Genomic DNA, 20,407 nt, shown 5'->3' with positions numbered 1-20,407 from the left:
GCCACGAAATCTTTGACAATTCACCTGTAGTAAAGGGGAAAAGTTTAAAGGAAGTATCAAGGCCAACCATAGGCTGGTTTTGGAACTTGCAAATACAAAACAAGTAATACGTATCTGCACAAAAATAGCCAAGCTGTGAAAAAAAGATGTGTCTTCAAAAAGTCTGAGTAAAAAAGAAATCAAAGGTGGCAGCCAAAAAATGGCTACAATGATGTTAATGCTATTAAATTTTAATAATGGCTGTGTGCACTGATTATTAACATCACTACAGTCATTTTTAGCCGCCACCTTTGATTTCACAACATTTTTCACCCAGGCTTTTTATGGCAACAGTTTTTTCACAGCTTGGCTGTTTTTGTGCAGATTTATATAGCTATAGCTATAAATGAAATATCACTAAAATTGCATATTTGAGTGTTTAATTTTGCTGGGAGAGCATGCCCCCAGACCCCCTAGAATGCTCTTGCTTCATACTTCACAGTGTGCAAAAGAAATTCCTCTCTCAGGCAACACCACGTATATTAGCAGCAATTTCAACATCTAGCTATAATGGCCTGGCCAACTCAATTTTCTTTCCTCTGGCCTTGCACAAGTCAATGACAAAAGATTAACATAAGATTGTAAAAGCTACCATTCATTCTTGGTCACACCTGATATCAGTCACCAGTCTCATGGACATGCCCATTTTGTATAGCGAAGCTGTTTTTGCATGGGTCTTACATGTCCATTCAGATTAGGAAGCCTTTTAATACTGAAAAATGATCCAATAATTAGTTTGAAGCTAATGGCAGACAAAACTGGATAGTACAAAATATGAAGGGTGATCAGTATGTATGTGATTGATAGGAAATTGCACATATTCATGCAATTATAGATTTCTTATACTTATAAGAAAACAGCACTTAAATGTGTGTGATCAACTATACATACTTCTTTACAATACACATTATGTACACATAGTCATGGAGTACATGTACTACCTTTCCTTAGCTGCTTGTTGAGATCTGCTGCTACAGTATTCATACCAATTCTTATAAGTGCACTAACTAGTTGACTCCAAGTGGCATCAGGTTTCATCAACAACCACTTAATAAACATCTTATTGCAACAAGTTCTGTTGTCATTTTGATGGTCAGCTTTTATCAACTCCAGTGCCCCAGGACCATCTAGTAGCTGTATTCCAAGATCATACCATCTTACAGCTACTCCACTGGCTGCAGGTTTTAAAATGTTGTGTATTTGTTTTGGAGTAGGATAATCTCGATCTGTGTATAGATGACATCAACTAACTAATTGAGCATTTTGCTGTTCCATACACTCTACAAATGATGACCTCACCTCTTGGTGCTGGGAGTTCATCCATTACAGATATGCAGGGACTAAATGAAGCTGCTCATATCTGTAAAGAAATGAGACATTTAAATATGCATGAATATTTCACCTACCAAATACTACAGCTACTATAACATCCATATTATACCTTCCCAACAATGCTATAAGGCAGAACATTTTCATACAGTACAGACATATTATACTATAATATAGATCCTGAAGAATTGTTCCGCCACAAATAATATTGATCTGATACTTTGCATTTATGGTGCCTTAGCAATATTGTTTAAGGCCAAAGACACTTCAATATGCTCCCAATAAATATATATTTCTATAATAATTAAAACGAATTTTACTGTTTAACTAAATATCATTCTGTGCATTTGTAGGTTAAAGTAAGTGTCCGTGAAGTATTATGGTTTAAAAGTGTACAGTTCCCTTCCACATAGTAAGGCTCAATAAAAAGAAGCTCAAAGAACCAAGAGTGAAAATCCAAGAAATGCTGATGATCATTTCATGAAAAAGTCAATTGGAATTATAAGGGTGCTGGCTAAGGTATCTATCTGTACATGTGAAAATAGTTCCCACAATCCAACTGTCAGTGCACATGATGCATGATAGAACCCACAATCAACATAACAGTACAGAACAATACGTGCTAAGGTAGTTGAATGTACAGTACCATGTTAGTCTGAGAAGCTATAGCTAGTTATTTGTGCCATGCTAGGTAAATAACATCTATAAAATGTACATGAACGTATGATCATCCACAGTTCATTTGTAATTGCATGGGAACTATATATGTGACCGGATTTCTTATAACAAGGCTTCCACACACACAAAATCAAACTTACGATTTTACCAGAAATGGATTGCTGGTCTAATACACTGTCATATTTCACACTGTACTTCCTTCAGCACTGACAAGTCTGGTTTCTGTAGCAGCTTTCTTCCGACCCTGTCAAAGCCACGAGTGAGAGATTGGCGCCATTAAATGGCCATGGCTTTGTGTAGTGAGCTGGGACTTCACAGAGAGCTCGCAATAGTGTTCTCAGTCAATTTGGAGTAATTTGAGGGCGATGGAGGGCCATGGAGAGCCCAAACGTGGCCTCTGGATTCCAATCGTCTTCTTACTTCATTTTATACCCCTATATTAAGACTACCGTCCACCCCCACCCTCCCACCCTATTACTACCCCCACCCTCCCACCCTATTACTACCACCTGTGATATTATTACCTGCTCGAAAAAAGCTGCCTAAAACAGGGCAAATTTTGGGTATCAGAAATGTATGTACCCACTCAGTGATAGCTAGTAAACAGATGAATAATTGGTGCAAATTTTATTTGCACAGCTGTAGGTACTGGGAAGTTATTACACAATGATTCTTTAAAATCGCCATATCTCCTAACAAAGCTTTGTGCGTCGAAGCCTTGTTTTGTCAAATTCAGTCACATATAGTAATCATTAGGGAACGTAGCTTGTGCTGACCAGTTGTTTGGTCCACTTCTACCTGACCGAATCCTCCTGCCTTGCAAATGTAAACAACTTATCGTACAAATGAATACTATATAGCTAACATGGAATTTAGAAAACCCACTAGCTTTTTCAATCCACAGCAACCACCAAAATATTTAATGTACTCTACTGTATTTCATAGTCTGAGCAGAAGTCAACACAACATAATAAAATTACAGTAACTTAACTAAATCAGGGAAAGTGTACAAGCAAGAACTAATTATAGCCAACTCCTTGGAACTTTCTAGAAGCCAATAAATGCATTTCACATCTGAGAGCTAATTGCCCAGAACTCAAGAGTAGCTTTATCTGCTCAAAATTCAGAACCAACTACTGTGCAGGTAGAGATTTTGCATTCAAGAACCCTGTACTGTTGCTGGACTCTGTGAAATGGAAGTCTAGTACTGATCCAATTACCAATGCAAAACTGAGTCAACTTAAGCATGAACTAACAAGGATAACACCATGACTACTTTATGCTCAACAATCCACAATGGCTGGCCCCACAAGATATTACAGATTTGCAAAAAAAATCAAGGAGTTTTGGAGCTTTTTAATGAACTGACTAAAGCTGACACCATGATTCTAACAGAGTGGAGGTTCTTGATAACGGCAACAATAACAAAGGAAATACTAAACGAGCATTAATCAATTGGATGGCTGCAGGTTTGAGATTGCCCAGATCCAGCCATGGATTTTTTCTCCTTTCTCCACCTTTTCAAACACACTTTGTGTAACAACTTTAAACAGGCTGTAGGACCAGGTGTCCTACAGACCATCAGCACTTGTACTCTAAAGCCTTAATAATTAAAAAATAAATAAACAAGGTATACATATGAGTCACTAGGAATTGTAAAGTGTAAGCAGAGAGCAAGAGATGTTATTTTTGATCTGGCATGGGCAAAGAAATTGAAGAAATGGTTTTCAACCTGCCAAGAATTTTGAATGTCCAGTCTATGATTATTCAGCTAGTTCCAACAAGACCATGGGAAATTGTTGCTACTGATTTATTTGCATGATATGGCAGTGTTGTTTTTGTGAAGTGACCGATATTAAGTGATACGAAGAGCCTAAAAATTGTGATGAATTAAATAACAATTTTTGTAAGACGTGCAATTCCCAGTATAGTTCAAAGTGACAATGGGCCACAGTACTCAGCAAATGAGAATAAACAATTTAGCACCCAATGGGATTTACTCATGTGACCACTAGTCCCTATCACCCCAGTTCAATGGGCTAGCAGAGAAAACAATGCAAACAACCAAGAGATTGTTGAACAAGGCAAAGAAAAGGATGCCAATCCATACCTAGCACTATTGGAGTATAGTAATGCTAGTGTAGATAATATCGAGTCACATGAGCAGATGGCTTCTATCAACATTGTCGACAGGAAGATAATCCAGCAACCGCGTTTAGTCCAATATGACAAAGGCTCTCAACCACTACCCATCCTAAAATCAAGTGAGGAAGTCACACTCCATGTGCAGGATCACTGGTTCCCAGCAACAGTAGTCCAAAAAACAAACACACTACCTACTTACGTGGTCCAAACTCCAGATGAAAGAATGTTTTGCTGGAACAGGCACCACCTAAAGCAATCCTAACAACAAGAACATCCATCTGATTACTGTGAACTTGATACTGAATCTAGTGATGAATCAGAAGTCTTACTTGAGAGTATAGATGCACATAATGACCAGATCTTGAAGAATTCCACATGTTGTGCATTTTTCAAATTCCATTTTATTACATCTTTGAAAGTCAAAGGAATAATTAACTGATCTTTCAGTTCTAGAAGCTAAGAACTTTCAAAGTTACAAAATAGTAAAAAACAGAAAAATGTATAGTGGTATACGGAAAATGAACTACAGGTGCATACTTAACCAGCCATAACTTATGAATGCAATCAGATACTAAAATACACGTTACACCATCAGGTTCTCCATGAACAGGCAAATCTATTGCTGGGTATGCATTGCCTTCCGGGCCCTTCCTATGACCAGGGTGTAATAAAAATTTGAGAAAAACGATAGTGAATTGTTCATGTAAAACAAGGCAGATTAACCATATCTTCTCTCTCCATGGAAGTACTGACACTAAAATACAATTTTCAAACTTAAACCTCTCATCATGATGCTCATTCTTTCATCGCAAATAAAATTGTTCAAAAAATTACAGATTTTTCTTTTTGTTGATATTGCACTCACTGCATTTATGGGAAAATTAGGCTTGCGCTAACATGTGGGATTCTTGCACATCAGGTCACATATGAAACTAACTGCTACTCAAACATCCTCAGATCTGCTTGTGTATAAAAATTCCAGCCAGGTACAAAGACTTTGCTAAAACTTAATAAAGGGTTTCATTGTATGATTTTATTCTCGATTTTGTAATGTAATGATTTTTAGCTTTAAACTATGTGTAGATGGAGATGATTAAGTTATGTGTAGATGGAGATGATTGGAGTGCTAACAGTACATTATACAAGTACACAAAAATTGGAATTTTCAACTACAGTATGTAGGGACAAAAGTGCATCAATAAAAAGTACTGAAACTAGCTGGAGTAGCCCATGATATTAAATCACAGCAAAGCAATAAGAAGTGTTATATCCCTACTGTGCTCAAGATACCGTAATGGAAATGCACAGTAACACTTCTTATTGTTTTACTGTGATTTAAGATCGTGCACTACTCCATCTTGTTTCAGTACTTTTTATTGATGTGCTATGGTCCCTATACTTCCTAATTTTTGTGTGCTTGTTTGTTAACAATTATTGCAAACTAAAATTATTATGACTGGTGAACCCACGTATAGTGAATCAAAAGAAAGAAATGACACCACGTTCCCCAGCTTTCAATTATCATTTGAAAGTGAAGTATCCATTATGTTTCATTATCAGCCATGTTCAACTTTTACACAGCAGTACAAATCAAGAACTGTTCAAAAAGCACCTCTGCAATCAAAGTAGCCACTATGAAAAATACCGATGATTTCTGTTATGAAGGGAAGATATCATGCACTACCTCCAAATCAACACCTTTCACTGTCAGCAAAGATGAATGGAACACAAAGGAGGACACTGGAAAGTCTATGAAGAATGCATTGTACATACATACTGCTGTATGCCAAAAATCACATGTCCGGTTGAAGCAATGTTGAACAGTGAAAAAATCAACCCTGAAGCCTTAGCCATTATTGAGTACCTCTTGTTTGAAGGCATCAGGCAGTCAGTCACTAGAAAATTCCATTTAATAAAATTCCATAGCAACTTATTGAAAGCATTTCGGGACAGAAAGTTTGCAGAATCTGGCTGGGCTTAGAATTGGCTTCAGTTAGTGGTGCCAAAGAATCATAGTCCTGAAAATTATATAAGCTACATTGTGTGATAGCATAGCAGAAGGACATTTAGAAGAAATATTTTAGAATGGAAAGGAAATGATTTTAGTGGTCAGGTTACTGGAATAAAACAGTGTCAAAGCTAAGTTAGCTGTGCAAGGCTTGTGCTAGTTGTACAAGGCCTGTGCTAGTTGTACAAGCCCTGTGCTAGTTGTGCAAGGCCTGTGCTAGTTGTGCAACCAGGAAACTCTTTTGGTACAATTAAAGTTAGAGTATCCATGCAAGTCGTGGCCACAGACATTGTACATAGGTCCATTCCCTGACAGTCCAGCAGGGAATTCATATGTGTTGGTAGTAACAATCTACTTCACACATTGGATGCAGGCATTTGCAATCCCCCAATCAAGATGCCGCCACAGTTGCCAACAAGCCTGTTGATGAAGTGTTCATGTGCTTTTCCATCCCCATCCCAGAACACCTACATTCAGATCTGGGGCACCAGTTTGATAAATGTCAGAATTCTGTAAACTGTTGAACATCAGAAAGTCGAACTACTACATATTACCCCTGTGTAATGGTATGATGGAGCATTTTAATAGAATAGTGTTGAGTATGCCAGCCACTCACTGCAAAGCCATGCAAGTGTTCATGCACCACTGGTTTTTCACAATTTTTATGTATGGCCCCCACACTAGACGACCAGTGGATGCTACATATGGTACATACTACTAGACCTGACACCCACAAATCACCTAATGAGTATGCTGCTAGCTTGGGCCAACAGTTGAATCTGCCTTTGAACTAGCCCATAAAATTGCTGGGGTGCAATGTGAACATCAGAAATATTACTCTGACCAAAAGTTCATCCACATCACCTACGTAGTTTAGTTCAAAGTACCAAAAAACTGTAGTAAAATCTTTTTAACTCCTGGACTGGACCATTATAAATACTGAAACAACTATCTACATGTAAATGCACACACTGAGTATAACAACTGGAGGGCATAGACAGGATATCCATTTCAATCATTTAAAGCCTTGTCCAAAACAAAGATAAAATGTTCAACCTGCACAAATAACATCTCCTGATCAACTGACTACAGTGCTACAGATCATCGCCACTTGGAGTTAATGACAATGAGATGGATTTTAATCATCCTACCACCATCACACTTCCTTCATATCAACCAATCTACCCTTCCACAGGAATGATATTCTCCAGTAAGACTGCAAGACCATATAGTACATGTTCTTAAGAAGAGGAGTAATGTAACAGAACTCATTATAATATTTGCATAAAGATCATCAAATGTTTGTAACTGCCACATTTCATTAGATTATAAACACATGTATTACAGATAAGGTCATGGCATGTAACCCTGTTTTGTTCTTTTGTTTTAGAACTGGATGAAGATTGGAGTCAATGTAGAGTAGAGTAAATTATCTATTCTCGGACACCATGTATACTTGGACACTCGTTCTCGTACACTGCTGGACGGAATCCTACGAAAATTGGTGTGGACATACGTTGCATATAGCCTAAATATACCTCCAAGTTTGAGCCAAAACGCTTGTTTGATTGTTGTGTTAGACCACATCAAAGTTGTTTCTCGATATCATATATTCTCGGACAAAATTTAAGTATTGTCGGACACCGGTCAGTAATCCTACATCAAATATTTTAAAGACTTACCACCAACACCATCTGTTAGGGCTGTTCATTAGCTATCAGGAGAGCCATAGTTTATTTCTTTCTATCTCATTTGCAGGAAGCTGTGATCAGAAATGTGCGAGTGTGTTACCACCTCTATTCTCGGACATGAACTATCAGCTGGTTCTCATACATGGTTATACCAAATCGTACAAAAATTATTGTGGACATAGTTTACACATAGCCTATCTAAACCTCCAAGTTTGAGCTAAAAAGCTTTTATGGTTGGCTAACTAGAGCAGATTAAAGTTTCCACGAGAAAATTAGTATTCTCCTTTTTCTCGTATAATAGCCAATGCTTCTTACACCAAATGATTTATCCACTTCCTACCACCACCATCTGATAGAGCTGTTCATTGGCTATCAGCAGAGCCATAGTTTATTTCTTTCCATCATCGTTATGGATAGTTATGATCAGAAATATGCGAGTATGTAATTACCTCTATTCTCGGACACATTATTTTGTGCTGTCTAATTGAATCTTGACTCCAGCTATTTCTGGTGGTACAAAGAGGTAGTTCACTGGAATTACATGCTATTTAAAGTAGTTCAAGTCAATGAAAAGTAAAAAAATCACCACAAGTAGCTGGAGTCAAGATTCAATCAGACAGCACAGAAACAATGTGTCGGAGAATAGAGGTAATTACATACTCGCAAAGTTCCGATCATAACTATCCATAACAATGATGGAAAGAAACAAACTATGGCTCTGCTGATAGCCAATGAATAGCTCTATCAGATGGTGGTGGTAGGAAGTGGATAAATTATTTGGTGTAAGAAGCACTGGCTATTATACGAGAAAAATGAGAATACTAATTTTCCCGTGGAAACTTTAATCCGCTCTAGTTAGCCAATCATAAAAGCTTTTTAGCTCAAACTTGGAGGTTTAGATAGGCTATGTGTAAACTATGTCCACAATAATTTTTGTACGATTTGGTATAACCATGTACGAGAACCAGCTGATACTTCATGTCTGAGAATAGAGGTGGTAACACACTCGCACATTTCCGATCACAGCTTCCTGCAAATGAGATAGAAAGAAATAAACTATGGCTCTCCTGATAGCTAATGAACAGCCCTAACAGATGGTGTTGGTGGTAAGTCTTTAAAATATTTGATGTAGGATTACTGACCGGTGTCCGACAATACTTGAATTTTGTCCGAGAATATATGATTTTGAGAAACAACTTTGATGTGGTCTAACACACCAATCAAACAAGCGTTTTGGCTCAAACTTGGAGATATAGTTAGGCTATATGCAACGTATGTCCACACCAATTTTAGTAGGATTTCATCTAGCAGTGTACGAGAATGAGTGTCCGAGTATACATGGTGTCCGAGAATAGATAATTTACTCTAGCAGCAAGGGTCATGTAACACTATCATTTTCAAAATCATGTCAACATCTGTGATGCAATATATAGGCAGACAATTTTGGGTAAGATTAATGCTGTGTTATGGCATGATGGCTTGGTCAGACTAGTCATTTTAGCCATAAATAACCCCCAGAATTAATCCAGACTTTTATCAAGATTTTAAGACATTCTGTAAGTTCAAATGCTCCAATTCATCTGGTATGAATTGCAGTATGCAGCATAGCCCGTCTTAGTCTGGTATGGCTGCTCCTTTGATTATATATTAAGGGTCTGGTCTGTCTAGCATCACATACTTGTGCCAGATTACGTGACTCTGGTGCAACCAATCAGACATCTTGGTTGTAAAACTTGTACAAGCTTTTCTCGCACATCTCTCAACCACTGTAGGAAAGACATTATCGATAGCAACAAAAACAAGCAAGTATAATATTTATGTATAATTGTATTACCACATTCAATCTGCACAGGTACATTATGCTAAATAGACCAGACCCATAATTTCTAATCGAAGGGGCAGCCATAAGTCTGTGATAACTCATTATGTCCCACATTAGCTGCCTACAAACTCACAATTAACAAGTAACTAACCATTATCAATGAAATATTGTAAATTAAATTATTTGCAGCTGCTTAATTGATATACGTATCTTCATGCATATCACCTAATTTGTCTCTCAACTTTCTCAAACTATGTGGAGACTAGGGCAATAGTAAGAAACTATTGCTCAGTGCTAACATAGATATTATACACTATGTACGTAGCTAGTATACTCCATGCACTACCTACTAGTATTTCGTGAATACCAAAGGAAGCAACCCAAGAAGCCAGCCCACCAAACCATGAGTATATTGTAAGATAAGATCAAACTTCTTTCATGTCTATAGTGAAATTCACTTTGAGGAATCAGTTTAGAATTTAATCAGATTAACCATTGTAGGAGGCCTTTAGGTGGTTTGAAAGAAATCAAGATTAACACCACGAATATACAATGCAAAAACCAACAGTGTGTAACAATCATGTGATCGAGTTTTGTTAATAAAATGTTTGGTCGCTATGCCTAAAAGGCGACATGCCTTATAGGAAATAGGAATGAGCTGAAAATCGTATAGGTGAATTAATAATCTTAGAGCAACCTTTCAGTGATTCAGAAGAACTCACAATAAAAACATGAAAACCAACTACATTATAACAAGCTCAATCAAGATACTCTAACAGTGTAGTCACCCAAAATAATTCAGTAAGTAGCAAGTCATCCTGTAGAGAGATACAAGTTGCCCTGTAGAGAGTTGAAACACAATGTGTACATATAACACATACAATAAACTGCATGTTAAGAAAAGTACATTGGAATCGGTACACATGCAACACTCAACAAGAGATACAAGAACCAGAAACACTTGGTGGACCAGTATGGAGAAAGGAGTACTTGACAGGACTCGGGAATCAAATAAAGCTAGCTAACTCAAAATGAATTGGAACTTCTTTAGATGTCACTGCTGGAGATGTCATTATTTTGAAGGATGATAGCACTATGAGAGGTATTTGGAAACTGGGACTTGTTGAAGACTTCATTACTGGGAGAGATGGCAAGAGTAGAGCAGCTTTGGTACAGGTAGGAAGCAGTGAAAGCCCAACATGTTTACTGCATTTTACACTTGTACCCAATAGAACTTAGGACTTCAACAGTGCCTAACAACTTTTTTTTTTTTAAGTTTTGTAATTATTACTGTGTAGTTTGATGTTTGATCAACTTGTGTGGCCTCAAACACCAGCAGTGTGACATTAATTTTACTTTTTGTTTTGTAAATAGGTTTATTCAGTGATGCAATGAATTACATAATGCTGTCACATGTATGTAAGGAATCAGTTAAAGCAACTAACATTTTTACATGGTTGGAAGTGCTAAGAAGCATGAATATCATTGGCTTGTTCCAGTTTACTTCGTTGAGAGGTTTTTATATTTAAACCAGGTGCGTGCCCACAGCCGAACTTCACTGAAATTGTTTTTGTAAAAGTGTGTGTGTGTGTGTGTGTGTGTGTGTGTGTGTGTGTGTGTGTGTGTGTGTGTGTGTGTGTACTTATCTACCTATGTTTGTCCATTCGCACCCACGTGAGCAAAATCGTTAAAAGCAGCTTTTATGTAAGAAGTAAAAGCTAAATGAAGTCTGTATTAAACTTCTACACAGGTAAACTTTGCTATGAGGTGGTTGGTCTGAAATACGGGTGTGGTGACTCTCTTCAGACTTTGTGAATTACCATCCCTTCGGGGTTTTACAGGCATTTAACAACAGAAAAACAATGGTGCAGGACTCGTAGACTACTAGGAATAGCCTATCCCTTCGAGTTGAAAGGAGGCGCATCCCTTACGTATGAGAACAAAAATGAAGAGCAGCTTTGAGGCTTTGTCAAGAGAATTAGTGGGAATAAACATGATAGTCAAACTATAAAGCAGTTTAGAAGATACTAGCTTCTGTGCACAATATGTTGGTTAAAGCGGTTTGTTTAACAAGCGCTTTCTTAGCAGTGCATAGCAACATAATTAAAAGAATTACAAAAATTTCAAGAATTATGAAATATGAGAATTACACACTAATAATAATGTATTGTTATTCCCCTATTTGTTATAACAATGAAATAATTACACATAGTTGGTTAATTCCAGATGAGTTGGCTAGCTGCATGGTGCCTGGTTTTTAGAAGTACAACACCAACTTGATATTTATTTATTATTAAGACTTTACAGCACAAGTGCTGAAGGTCTGTAGGACTCCCAGTCCTACAGCCTGTTTAAAGCTGTTACAAAAAGTATGTATGAAAGGTGGAGAAAGGATAAAAAATCCATGACTGGACCTGGGCAGCCTCGAACCGATTAACACTCGAAGTTGCCAATTTTGCACTTTTGTGGACTATTTTCCATTGTTGATACTGAACTAGTACAGGTTACACTGCCTTCTACCATTATATCTTTGTGTCGCTGTTACACACTTTGAAGGGAGCTTTCATAAGTCCAATGGTGTACCATAATTCATTGTCGTCATCTTCATTTGTATTACTGATATCATAACTTAATATTATTGGGATTTGTCAAGTCAAAATCACAACAATAACAAAATCAAAGTTACAAATTACACTAATAATCATCATATCAGAAATATTGTATATCGTACATTACCAGTGTCCTTTGTTTTCTGTCATGAATTATAAATTCTGGTGTGTCTAGCACCATCTTTTCCTTTGATGTGGTATACGTATACACAGGTTAACCAGTCACAATAATGTTACAAGAAAAAAAATAAACAAACAAGTATAAAGAAAATTAGGAATTTTAAGTTTGATTAAGGATCATAGAAAGTAGGGAAGCAAGGGAAATTGCAGATATACTAGTGAACATTTAATCCCTTATTCAGTCTACACCCATAAGGATTAAATGTCTACTAGTATACAGTATCTGCAGGTTTAGGTGACCTCCCTTATTTCCCTACTTCTATGATCCCAATCAAACTTAAATTCCTAATTTTCCCTTATACCTGTGTATTATAATAATCCATAAAAATGTACCAGAGCAACATTTCAGTTAATTGCACCAGCAGGTTCATCATGTATTTTTATGTTAAATCATGTTAAAAATGTAAAATGAATTTTAAAAGGTAGACTGAACTGTAGTTGACTATCCACACAGCTGTGAAAGATGGTGCGGCCTAAAAAACCCTGGGTTAAAAAGTTGTGAAAAATTAAAGGTGGCAGTCAAGAAATGGATGCAATGGTGTTAATACTAATATGCACACGCCGTTATAAAATTTATTAGCATGACACCATTGCGGCCATTTCTTGGCTGCCGCCTTTGATTTCATAACTTCTTTCACCCATGCAAGTATTTTAAGGCTACACCATTTTTCACAGCTTGGCTGTTTTTGTGAGGATTTTACTTTTTTCTGTTAATGATAAAACTCCAAAACCAGCCTATAGCTGACTTTGAGGTTTGTTTTTACTCACATTTCTTTTTTAAACAGACACAATGATGGTTATCGAAGACAGACTTATAAATGTATATTGTATATGATTTACTTCAATATTAGTTTTGATAATATCACTGTAATACTCTAATAGAGTGCATACTTTTGAGGACTTCTAATAGAACATACATAGAACAATCTTGTGCTTCTATCAGTAGAAACTGCAAACGTTTATTTATAAGAAGATTTAAAATAGAATTTGCATTTATAAAGCATAAATAAAGTGAGGGGAGCAGACAAGATAGCAGCAGTTCAGTGGATAAGGATGGGGTGTTAGGTCTGGAGGTCCCTGCTTCGAACTCTGGTAAGTTTTGTTTCAATGTTTTTGTGTAACTTTTCCCATGGTGACTGCTGTATTAGAGTATCTCAATCCAAAACTCTATTGCTTTTCAAACCATCAAAAGGCACTGCTACAATGATCAGCCTATGTACACACCAATTTTCGAGTTATTCCCATACCCGGTTTATCCTGTAGCTGTGACAGAAGTTAGATTTTTTAATGTGAACAAAATTAATGCTCATAACTCCTTGGATATTCATCAGATTCATAGCAAACTTAGTACATGAATTTTCCTTTGTATTATGGCTGTCCACCAGGTGAGGTAGGCCACACAGCAATTTCATTAAATTCGCACTAACCATTTGCGAGATATGGGCATTCAAAGTATCATTATAATTAGTTGTTTTTTGTCTGAAGCCATAGGGGTGCTATAGGGTCTTTGATTTATTTTTACACACTTTGCAAAAATTGCTATAAAACACAAATAATGTGTAAACTCGATTGCCTTGATCTTAGGCACAAATGAAGAGAAATAGTGTGCTTTGGAGAAGGGGCCATGGAGCTATGCACGTGTGAAAATGCTAATTTCTTTTTTCCCTGTCAACATACTCATGGTATGGCACGCCCCTTAAAAAGCAAAAATTAGGTGAGGTGATCAGCCAAGATAGCAGTAGTTCAGTGGTTAAGGACGTGGGTGTTAGACATGGTGGTCCCGGGTTTGAACTCTGGTAACATTTTGTTCACTTTTTTATCCCATGGGGACTGCTCTATAAGAGTATCTCAATCACAAGATTTTAGACTTTTAAATTGGTTTTCACTTTATAACTTTGTAACTGTAACTCTGTTGCTATTTAAACTATCAAAAAGCACTGCTACAATGATCAGCCTATGTACACATCAATTTTCAAGTTATTCCCATACTCGGTTTGCCCTGTATGTAACTGTGACAGAATTTTGATCTTTTTTACGTGAATAAATGGTCATAAGTCCTTGGATATTAAACAGATTCACAGCAAGCTAGGTAAATGAAATCACCTTTGTACACTCTTCATTTACTCCAAAGATCAAAGCAATCAAATTATATGTTTAAGTTTACAGCAATTTTTGTAAAGTGTGCGAAGATAAATTGAAGTCCCCGTAGCCCCCTTATGTCATAAAAGTAGCAAAAAAATGATGAAGATTTAATGACAGATGTTATGTCGTTTACATACAAAATGAATAACGAAGGACCCAATATGGAGTCAGGGCCCTTGTGGTACACATGATTAAACTGGAAGCCAGCTGTATGAGAAAATTACTCTCTGAAACTGAGAAGTTAATAACTGCAATATCCATTGCAAGTTTGCAACAATGACCCTGAGATACCAATGCTTTCTAACTAAAATAGTAAATGCTGGTAAGGTACACTGCCAAAAGGTTTCGCAAAGTCTAAACAACAAACAGTGGCAACTACTGTGATGTTCCAGTGCTTCCGCCCAATCACTAGCAACATCTAACAGAAGGTAAGATGTAGAACATGATTTTGCAAAATCCATACTGCCGAGGACTGAGTAGCTGCTGTGCATGTAAAATGTCTGATGGTTTGATAAAAAAATGATTTGCTCCATTGTTTTAGCAACCAACAAAGAAAGACTTATGGGTGGGCAAGGAGCCATTATGGATTGCAAGTATGCTAACAGAGATGCAATGAAAGTTGCACAATGTTTCCTGGGAGAAGGTCAGGGTCACATGCCTTTGAAGTATCAATGTTGCTTAAATGTTTGTGAATGACAGCTGGAGAAAACTCAACATTGTCAATGAGAGAACGTGAAAATGCTGTAGAAGACTTTAAACTAGAAACTTATATCTTCCCTGGTGAAGACCGAGTAAACATATTATTTGGTAAAGAGTTCAGCCTTTGCTGAATCATCAGTAATGGTTACATTATTATCAGTAAGTGCAGGGATAGGATCACACCTTCCTTGGAAAGAGTTCACCCAATTCCAGAACTTTTTAGATTCATTAGGAAGATTATTACACAAAGATGTTGTAAATTGATTGGTATCTGACCTAGTCTTTGCACAAACTTGTGTTGATACTTTGAAAGTGAGGATTGGGATGGGATGGTGAAGATGATGATTTAATCCTTAAATACAAACGATGCTTTTGTCGGATCAGTACTGTATATTGTCATATGAAAACCAATGTTTTAGTTTCTTTTATGAATCCTCAACATTATCAAAAGGTGCCAGGGAACACAAGACAAGTAACATTGAGCTAAGGCAAGTCATCTTTCTTATAATCGTAGAGAAGCTTCCTGAGGCTGAAGAGCTAGACATAAGTTAAACTGGATGGCATAATGATCAGTGGATGCCAAATTATAAATCACATTCACATAATTATATGACAAGATCAAGAGTGTTAGTGTAAACAAGGTCAAGTGTGTTACAGTTACAGTTAAGAGTAGGATCAATACTAGTTAATGCAAAACAATTTCTCTAGCTAAATCACACTTTATATTTGCAGCAGATGAATAGACAGTTGGTACTTGTTGCATGTACGAAGGATTATTTGCCTTCCTCATGAGATGGTGAACATTGATGAGCTTACTGGTCCCACGTTTGGAACTGCCAGTCTGATGCAGAGAAGAGCCAACACTCAAGCAGCTGTAATCAGGGACTTTCAAACTAGATGGCACCATAAATACTTAACTTCATTAAGAGAGTACCATAAGACATGCTGTGATAACATCAAAGAAGGGTGATGTAGTACTCGTTCACAACCTGTACAACATGGAAGATGGCAAGATTTGATAGTTGGTCTTGTGCGAGCAGCTGTGATACAAACTGTTAATGCATAATGTTGATCCAGACAACTTAGAGACGCCACGATAATAGTGACATACAACATGTCATAACATAAAGCTATATGACATAGGAATTTTATGCCGTGACATAAATATCTCCTAATAATGCACACTTTTCCATTCATTTTGATCAAATTTGATGCAATAAACATCAGAAAAAATGACAAATAAGTATGAACAATGATGTCATAGTTAATGTTGCTGATGTTTAATTGACATGCTTGAATCAAAATAGCTATACAGTTTCATAAGTAACATGAGCTTCAGTTGTGAAACTTTAAGAATTGCTTATGCCGTGACATACAACATGTTGTGACATAAACCTCTATGACATACGTGACATAAAAGTTTCTATGGCGTGGCATCCCTACTCTGGGAGTGGCGATATTCGTCCACAACAATCTGCTGTAAGGAACTCTGTCAACCAGGTGAAGGAGTGAGCCATCCTCCTCCTGAGGATGCCATAGAGACTGAACTATAGTTGACTATATCATTGGTTGTACGTATTTATTGATGTGCGCATATCTGTAAAGTATGTGTACACATTAGGGCTGAAACAAATACTAATACTCGGAGAGTACTTGTTAAGGAGTTGGTACTCAGATAGTAAAATTGGTACTCGAGTACTCGTTAAAATCATGTGACCCAGCTCACATGATGTATTTGTCATCAGGGGGTGACATATTGAAGGCCATAGAGTTTTGAATAGCATTTTTTTTGTCAGGGACACTGATATCAGTACTTTAATACAGTGTGTGTATCATTGTTATTACTTGAAAAGCTGTAAAATGTTTAAGGTTGGTACAAAACATGTCATATGGGTATGACAAGTAGCTAGTATTCGTGAGTACTCTATATCATTAACTCTAGAGAGCACTTGAATACTAAATAAAACATGATAGTTTCAGCCCTAGTACGCATTACATTTGATTGTGGGTATAACACGAAGGTGTGGAGAATCTATGAGGCTCAAATCCCTCTTTTCTCCGCCAATCCTAAACCACCTGGTAGTGATAGAAATGTTTCCACAGCATTTTTGGTGCTGTGGTCACGTAAACTACCATTGTACTGTCATAACCACCATTACAAGGTGTGTATAGCATATTTTGACAACAGTTTTGATATGCTTTTGGGAGCCATTCCCCAGGTCAAACTGTGGGCCGTAGCTATACATAATCCCTTGGATTAAACTAGGCCTAACAATCACAAGCTTCTTCTTACCAACTGCCACAGCTAATCTTAATCGGCATAACTCCAAATTCATACATTAAAGCACCACATACGTTCATGAACTACGGAGAATATAGCACTCGGGTGTCAGTGCAAGGGGGTGACACCAAGGGGTCCGCAACTCCCTTGAAATCTTGTACAGCCAACTTTGAAATCTTGTTAAAATCACAGATTTTGAAATCTCTGAAAATTTTTATAAAGTTCCGTATATTTCCTGTATACTTCCATATTTGCAGCGTCACGTAGCTACATACAGCATCTCCACAAGTATGCAGAGAACTCAAGAAAGGATTCTGCATATTTCTGTATACTACGTATCATGTGATTCTACTAATCCAGATATCTAAGATATTAAATGCTCTGAAATCTTGAAATCTTGCCATAAATTGCTTGAAATCACAAAGATTAGAAATCTCATACAGGATTTTTCAGAGTTGCGGACACCCCGGGTGACACACAGGCACTCACTATAGGTAGATCTGCGACCACGGTCAAAGTTTAAGTCAAATGTCAAGGCCACCAAATTCGTGACAAGTAAACAGTCAAGGTTGATTTTCATAGGTCAAAGATCTACCTACAGCACGTACCTACATGACACCCCCTTGTCACATATCAAGACACTTTGAAAATTTGCCATGCGTTTGTTTATGACAAAAATAATAGCTGTTACAGGCATGTCCAATACAGGAAAACCTATTTAAAATGAATTGATTATTGCGTACTGCTCACCTCGAGTCCATTTAGCAACTTTTAGGGTATAATACATGTAAAACAACTCTGTGAGTCTAATAATGTTAAAAGGACACGAAATTTAGGCTCATCAAAATGGCCTAATTAACCAAAGCGGTTTAGAAAATTCCCCAATACATAAAATTTTTGCATTGGGCATTTCGGAGCCATTATGGTGTAATAACCTGTGACACGTGAGATAACTCAGATTCACAACTAGATTTGTAAAGACCAGTGAATAGTGATTTAAATGAGCTATACTAGGAGGAACTCAGAAGATGTTTAGGTTCATCATTTTAAAGTTGAAAATTGTTCTATTGCAAAATGAATGGTGGATAGCTATTTGGAAAGAGAACGCTCCAGTGGCATTCCAACGTCTTGACACCCATTGACCCTCAGGACATTAGTGATTTAAAGAAACAAAAGCATTGTGAAATCACTCTGCAGGTTGGTTTGTAAAATTTACAGTGTTATTTAGTACTCAGTTCAGATACTGTATTTCCTTTTTCAGCTTGAATGTCTTGATATGGTGGCAAATATAGCAGGAAATTTGGCTCAAGACCCAACCTATAGTATGTTCGTATAGTGCTATATTTTCGTAAATCAATAATAAACACTTAAACAGTGAGCAGAGAGGCAAACTCCGGGATGATGGTATTGTTGCCATTACAGTAGCAGCATTGCCACATTGAACATCAATGGCAACCTTATGAATCAAAAATTGGGTGGCCCTATTATCACCAGGCTGTTCCATTACCCGGGAACCTATCCACCTCACTGATGAGCGTGCACATGATCCCCAAGCACTTAGGGTCTCAATACATAAAGGGGTGAAGTGAAATGATGGAATCAGAGAAGTATACTTTCTGACTCTGAAGAGTTTGCCAGCCGGCTGGCACCACTTGCAGAAGTTGATAAATTAGATGGGGCCAGGGTGTCTGAACAGGTAAAGTCCCAGAGCAAGGGTAAGCCCCGTGACCAAGGAATCATTGACATGCCATCTGGCCTCTTATTATGCACCTATCAATATTATGCACCTATCAATGTTAGGCCCCTACCCCCCCAGTACGGGCCATGTGGGGACAAGGTGGGGATTTGACACCCTGCAAGAGCAATAACCCCACTACTGGGGCCTAAGTGTTTGTCTAATCCCCTACCTACTCCCTATACTCCCCGAGGTATTCCCCACTCCATGATCAACGCCGCTTCGCTGGCTACGGGTCAACGTCACGTGATTTAACTAAATGTAGCTACACAATTCGACTGTTATAAAAAATGCCTGTGTCAAAAGCCCCACTACTGGGGGTGACTTTGCCAGTAGGTGAACCCCGTATAAACCCCTTATAATCTCCCTGTGGATCCCGTACTGGGGTTAGCTACTGGGGGTTACAATTTATAGGCGCATTACACTCGCTGCTGTGGTTTAACACTATGTAATTGACAGTGACACCAACGCGCATCTTGACTGCTCCAATTAACACACATGTACAGTGTAACAAGTCTGCTCTCGTAATTTCGGTGTTGCAAAGTCGATAAAGTCGTTGGTAAACTAATACACCGCTGGAAATAAGTCACTGGGGTACATGCATACATGTATAGTAAACTAAACGTACACACAAAACTCACTGTAATCTATAGATAATAGGCACCCCCACATTCCTATAACTACTTGCTAAAGACAGGAACGATTCCGTAACACGGAATTAGTGCACAATAGTATACGGAGATGTTACAAAACCACTAGCTACGCAGTGATTGTGGTGATTGTTTGCAGTGATTTTAGTGATTGTGGTGAATGCAGTGATTACAGTGATTGTGGTAGTCTCGCGGCGCCCAACCCTAAAAAGAGGGTCTGGTGAAACTCTGTACAAAAAGTTTGAGCTCTGGAATGTTTATTGGATGACGTTCACGTGTTACGTAAGTGCAATATTTACGTCACAACATCCATTCAACCAGATCTGTCGAGAATTGACGTCAGTACAATTGTATATAGACTATTACGTAATTGTAAACAGTCACGTGCAGGTCGCGTGC

General features: G+C 37.6%; 1 long non-coding RNA gene across 1 annotated transcript; it reads right to left on the bottom strand.

Moving 5' to 3' along the window:
- Nucleotides 1–986: 986 nt before the first annotated feature.
- On the bottom strand, nt 987–20,077 carry LOC136252363 (uncharacterized). Its single transcript, XR_010699484.1, has 3 exons — nt 20,000–20,077; nt 1,339–1,399; nt 987–1,265 (listed from the first exon to the last, which is right to left on the bottom strand). It is a non-coding gene; the product is annotated as an uncharacterized lncRNA (long non-coding RNA).
- Between the last annotated feature and the right edge of the window lie 330 nt (nt 20,078–20,407).

This window comes from Dysidea avara, chromosome 4 (assembly GCF_963678975.1).
Source record: "Dysidea avara chromosome 4, odDysAvar1.4, whole genome shotgun sequence".
Lineage (NCBI taxonomy): Eukaryota > Metazoa > Porifera > Demospongiae > Dictyoceratida > Dysideidae > Dysidea > Dysidea avara.
This window is presented reverse-complemented; position numbering and strand designations above follow the sequence as displayed.